The sequence below is a fragment of the Castor canadensis genome, chromosome 14 (assembly GCF_047511655.1).
Source record: "Castor canadensis chromosome 14, mCasCan1.hap1v2, whole genome shotgun sequence".
Classification (NCBI taxonomy): Eukaryota; Metazoa; Chordata; class Mammalia; order Rodentia; family Castoridae; genus Castor; species Castor canadensis.
The window spans coordinates 34,068,549-34,074,604 of NC_133399.1; the positions used below are offsets into that span (position 1 = coordinate 34,068,549).

Below are 6,056 nucleotides of genomic sequence, written 5' to 3' on the forward strand. Positions count from 1 at the left end.
TAACGATGCTAAGCATTTTTCATATACTTACCAATTTATCTCCCTTCTTTGCATGCATCTTCACAAAAAATAGGAACTATTTGTAAATCAACATTTTGTTTTAATTTTTCTGCCTATATATCAACTTATTTGCTCACAATACTCCTTGGATATCACTTCATTCTAGATTGATTCATTCTAGGTTTTTTCTTCTCTATTGAAGTACTATGGTTTGAACTAAGGGCCTACACCTTGAGCCACTCCACCAACCCTTTCTTGTGATGGGCTTTCTCAAGATAAGATAGTGAGAACTATTTGCCAGGGGCTGGTTCTGAACTGCAATCCTCCTGATCTCTGTCTCCTCAGCAACCACGATTTCAGGTATGAGCCACTCTCACTTACCCTTAAGTAGTTCTTTATACAAGGTTCCATACATGATCCATTCCATCAATCTTTGTATAAAATGGAAATATTCAGGGATTGTCTGACACTAAGCCTTGAAAATGTAACTTTCCATTTTTATACTTCCAGAGGAATCATACATATAGAACCACAAGAACCAAATGAGCACATCTGAATTCATCCACTGGGACTGTCAGAAAAGCCAGAGCATGGACTCTCCTCTTTTCTCTGTTTCTCTGCATGTATGTGATCACAGACATGGGGAACTTATTAATCATCCTGGCCATTAGCACAGACTCTTACCTCCACATCCCTAGGCAATTTTTCCTGGTCAACCACTCCTTGGCTGATTTCTGCCTGGACAACAACCCTGTCCCCAAGATTCTGGTGATCATCCAAATCAGGACAAAGTTCATCTTACCCTTGCTGTCTGACCCAGATGTACATTTCCCATTTCTTTGGTATCAGAAAATGTCTTAGTAGCCATAAGACGTATTAACAGTTTGTGGGAATTTGTCATTCTTTACACTAAATCATCATCATGATCCCACACTTCTGTGGACTGCTGGCTGGTGACCCATGAATATTTTCTTCCTATGCTCACACCACTGAGGCCATCATGAAAGTCCCCTCTGTCAGTGGCTGGAAAAGCCTTTCCTATCTGCAACACCCATTTATTCATGGTAGCCCTCTTTGGTGGTGCCACCATTCAGATTTTGTGTGTCCCTCTTCTGCCTGCACTGTTGTGAAGGAAAATGTTTCTGCAATAAGCCATACTACACACTTCCCATGCTGAACTTCATTGTCTAAAGCCTGGAAACAGAGACCTGATGGGAACCCTGAAGAAGGACATCAACAGGACCATTACCTCCTCTTCCTGACTATGAGGACACTGGGGAATTTAGAGGGAGTAGAACCTAAACATCTGGGGTCTTGGGATGAAGTCTGGAATGGCAGAATTGAAGGAGTAACTGCTTTGAATTCCGAACTGTACAAATTCAAAAGGAAACTTGCTTATGGCATTGTAACCTGCAATACTAGGAACTTTCTGATTATGTGTTACTCTGTGTTCCCAGGAAGATTAGTCTAACCCTTCCATATGGATCTTCCCATTTCCATAATGAATATAGTACTAAATAAGTAATCATGCATTGCTTAACAACAAAGATAGATAGTGAGAAAAGCATCATTAGATGAGTTTACAATTATGAGAACATCTTAGTGTGTATTTACATAAAAACATGGGGTGTAGGTCAGTTCCTGGGCATGGCCTCTTGATATAATCTAGCAAAACAGTAAGAGTTGTGCTTGGAGCTCAGAGGTAGAGCACTTGCCTAGCATGTACAAGGCCCAGAGATCCAGTTGCATCACTGCAGTCAGAGAGGGAGTGGGGAGGAGCAAACATGAAATAATAGAGACTGCTTCCATTATGACACAGTATACCATTCTAAAGTAAAGTGTTTTTATATGAAGGTAGAAAAGGTATACTAAAATAGCAATGAGAATATACCCAAAAGAAACAAAATCATTATTCAATAGATACCTGAGCAAGCATGTTTTTTGTAACAGAACAACAGATGAATGGATGAAGAAAATGTGATGCTTATATATAATGGAGTATTTTTCAGATACAAAAAAGAACAAAGTAATTCATTTGCAGGAAAATGGATAAAACTTGAGATCATCATGTTAAGTGAAACAAGCCAGACTCACAGAGGCAAATACTACAAACTCTCTTTCATATGTTTAATCTAAATTTAAAAAGAAAACACATGAAAGCAGAAGAGTGTGAGCTGTAGAGGAAAGGGCAGGTGGAGGAGTGAGGGGACAAAAGAGTATGATGGTGCAGTGATGACTGAAATGCATAGTTTGCAGTATGAGAATGTCAAAATGAAAACAATTATTTTGTCAAACTAATGAAAAATAATAAATTTTGGAACACTAAATGCCTAAACTAGTAACATATTCATGTATTATCCAAATCAAGTATAATATACCATACATAACATATGTGCTACCCTATGACACAACTAACAATGCAGTAGGGTTGTTTAAAAATAACACCACCAGAAGTTGCACCACTACTCGATAGGGATTTTTTCACCTCCATCATAAGCTTATGGACCATAGATCATAGATCAGTCCATCACTGGCTAAAATGCCTTATGAAGCAGATTACTCTATCCAATTCATATGATGCACTTGATATTAAGTGCTGGTCAAAGCCGTGACTAAGAAAGACAAGATCTCTGCAGTCTGGAGACTCTTGTTAAGCACAATGGAGGTTTTGAAACATGTACTTGAAATAAATGTAATATGAACCATGAGGGAAATATAGGGTACAACCGAAACATCTGACAGAGTCTGAAAGAAAAGGCTTGCATGAGCTTCCTGGCATAAGTGATCCAAAATGTAAGAATAAGGATGTCCACGGAAAAACAAGAGAAAGACAATCTCATACTAAGAAAACAGCATGAAAAAAATGCTAGAGAAGAATGTATGTCAGAAATGAGAAATCCTATTACAGCAAAGGCCAAGGGGAATAGCAGGTCCAGGTGGGCTCTAGAAACCACCCTCGAACTTGGACCTTTCTTCTAAGAACCAGGAAGTTAACCTGACACATGAGGACTGAAGACAGGGAGCCTGTGAATGAAATGTATTGTCCCAGCCTTTTTTGTTATGAATGTTAGATGGGTTGTGATAGAGAAAAACTTGGGGCCAGCCCAGGAAGAAGAAAAGATACTGAAACCATACATTGAAAGGGTCAGGATTCATCATCTCATTTTTTACATATCTTCTAATCTAGTGACCAACACATCTCTAAAACAGAAGGAACGTGAGACATGTCTTAATTACCAGATGTGCCTATGGAATGCAAATTAGTAATAACACAATGTTTTACAAAAATATTATTTATGCATTGCATGTTTTGTGCCACCTTACTGTGTTTCATTGAATTCTCTTTATATCATTCTAAATTCCTCATGTAGGCAATCAATTACATTTATGCCTATTGTGGAATAAGAGGACTCATTTGGTGATTTACAACCAAAACAGAATGAGTAGGGACATGGAAAGGACGAGAATCTTTCTTGCTGGTACTTGGGAATTGACCCAGGTCCTTGTGCATGGTAGGAAATTGCACCATTATTTCACCTTTAACCCCCAACTCCTTTGTTTTGTTTCTTTTTGTTTTTCAGAAAGGGTCTTGCAACTTTTATCCAGAGCAGCTTCAAATTGGGATCCTCCTGACTCCACTTCCTGAGTAGCTTGCATGCCTCACCACAACTAGCTTCTGGGTTTTTTTTAATGAAGCTAGGGGAAGAATGCAAGGCCTTGTGCATGCTAAGGAAATGCTATTTCATGATACCACACTTCCAGCCTCTAAAAATATTCATCCAGAACAGCTTTGAGTAATCACGTACCTAATTAATTTCCTTTCATTACTTTTATTCCAAGGGAAATGAACTCAAGTTTCTCAGGTGAACAAGCAGATCTCCAGACTGGGTCTTGCTTTCATTCTCCTTAAGATGAATATATTTTGGGAAGATGAAGAAGATCTACTTTCTGGTAGATATGCTAAAGAGTACAACATAGAATTTAAGAATATTAGTGTTTACCATGGAGGATTCAAATGTCTGGTCAAGCCATTTTACAGTAACCAAGAGCCACGTGGACTTTCATGTTCAGTTTTCCCTCCAGATACATTCCCTCCATTTTCTCACCATGGGCAAACAAGTGGTAACAAGACTCATTGAGTAAGAGTGGGAATTGCCAGAAATTATGACCAACTGGGACATTCAAGAAATGTGAGAAAACTCATATCAATTCCAAGCTTGAGTTGAAAGCCTTCCCTCAGCTGTGGACCAGAAATGGTGCTGCCACCAAGAAAAATGCTGAGGATTCAGTCAGCTGAACAATCCCTGTCTTATTCTGTTTTAAGAAATAGAGACCAAAACTTCAGCAGAGATTCGTTCTGATAGCACTGGCATATCAACTTTTATTGTTAGTCTTCATCAAGTGCACACTTTATTCCAGCCATTATTCTAGGCATTGGGGAAAATTGGTAAACAGCAGAGACAAAAACCCCTTTCTTGTGATACAAAGAGGAAGACTAAGGGGCTTTTGGAGGTGATGTAACTGTTGTATACCGTCATTATGGAGAAGAGGCTGAAATTTCAAAATTGTTTAAAGGTGTTCCTCTTGCACAGATTCCATAGATGTCTATGTAGGATAGTTTTAAGAATTCTGTGCTTATATAAATAATTCAGTTTTACTGTTAATTTTCTATTTTTATGCACAATGGAGTTTTATTCAGCCATAAAGTAAAGCATTGTGTCAATTTCTAGAAAATTCAGAGAACAAGTGACCGTGATGAGTGACCTCAGTCATTCTCACGAAGACACAACTCACATATTTTCTCTCATATGCTGAATCAAGGGTCTGTTCTGTGCAGGTATTTGATTTATAAGATGCTACGACTCTTCCCTGGATGACACAGCTGACTCCCACCACCACACTCCGGTGTTTTTTCTTGACAAACTTCTTTCTGTTGAATTTCTGCCAGACCACAAACACTGTCCCCAAGATGGTGGTGAACATCCAAACCAGGATGAAAATCCATCTCTTACCCTTGCTGTCTGAACCAGATGTCCCTTTTCATGGACAGTATCTTAATAGCCATGATGGCTTATGACCAGTTTGTGGCCATTTTGTCACCACTTCCACTATACCACCATCGTGAATCCATGCCTCTGTGGACTGCTGGCTGGTGGCTCCTGGTTGTTTTTCTGCTTCAACTCCCTCACCCACATACTTATGTATGTCTGGTTTTCTGTCAAAACGGTGAGCTACCCCACTACTTCTGTGATCTCTTCCCTCTTCTCCAGCTATCATGCACTGACACATAAGTGAGCAAGATCACTGTGCTCATGAGGGCAGGGATGGTAATACCCACACCCTTTGTCTGCATCCTGGCCTCCTTTACTTGCATCATTGTGGCCATGATGAAGTTCCCTTCGGCAGGTGGCAGGAAGACCGCATTTTCTACTTGTAGCTCTCACCTGTCTGGTAGCCCACTTCTATGGGACCACCCCTGGGGTCTAGCTCTGTCCTTCCTCTGTCCACATAGCTGTGAAAATAAAGCATCTGCACAATGTACACAGCAGTCACCCCCATGCTGAACCCCTTTGTCTACAGTCTGAGGAACAGAGACATGAAGGGGGCCCTGAAGAAGCTCATCAACAGAAAGAGCACCTCATCTTCCCGACACTGGGGAATTTCCTGTGGATTGAATCTAGACATCTTGAATTGCATGCATTGAATGAAAGCCACTTTCAATTTAGAATTCTGCAAGTCCAAAAAGAAACTTCTTCATGGTCTTGTAGATATTGCTCCAAATACTATGAAACTTCTGACTATGAGTAACACTGTCTTCCCAACTAGATTTGTCTAGCACTTCCAAATTCATTTGCCTAAGTCTACAATTCATTTAATGCTCAACAAGTAGTCATGCATTGCTTAATAACAAAGATAGATTCTGAGAAATGCATCATCACATGATTTTGTCACTGTGGGAACATCAAAGAGTGTATTTACATAAACATAGATGGAGTTGTTCATTCACTGCACGCAGCTTTTGATATAATCAAGAGATGTGGTAAGGACCGGTAGCA

At 39.7% G+C, this 6,056-nt stretch overlaps 1 pseudogene; it reads left to right on the top strand.

The window, feature by feature from the left end:
* The first annotated feature begins 556 nt into the window (after positions 1-556).
* On the top strand, positions 557-5,704 carry LOC109699768 (olfactory receptor 1M1-like; annotated as a pseudogene).
* The last annotated feature ends 352 nt before the right edge of the window (positions 5,705-6,056 follow it).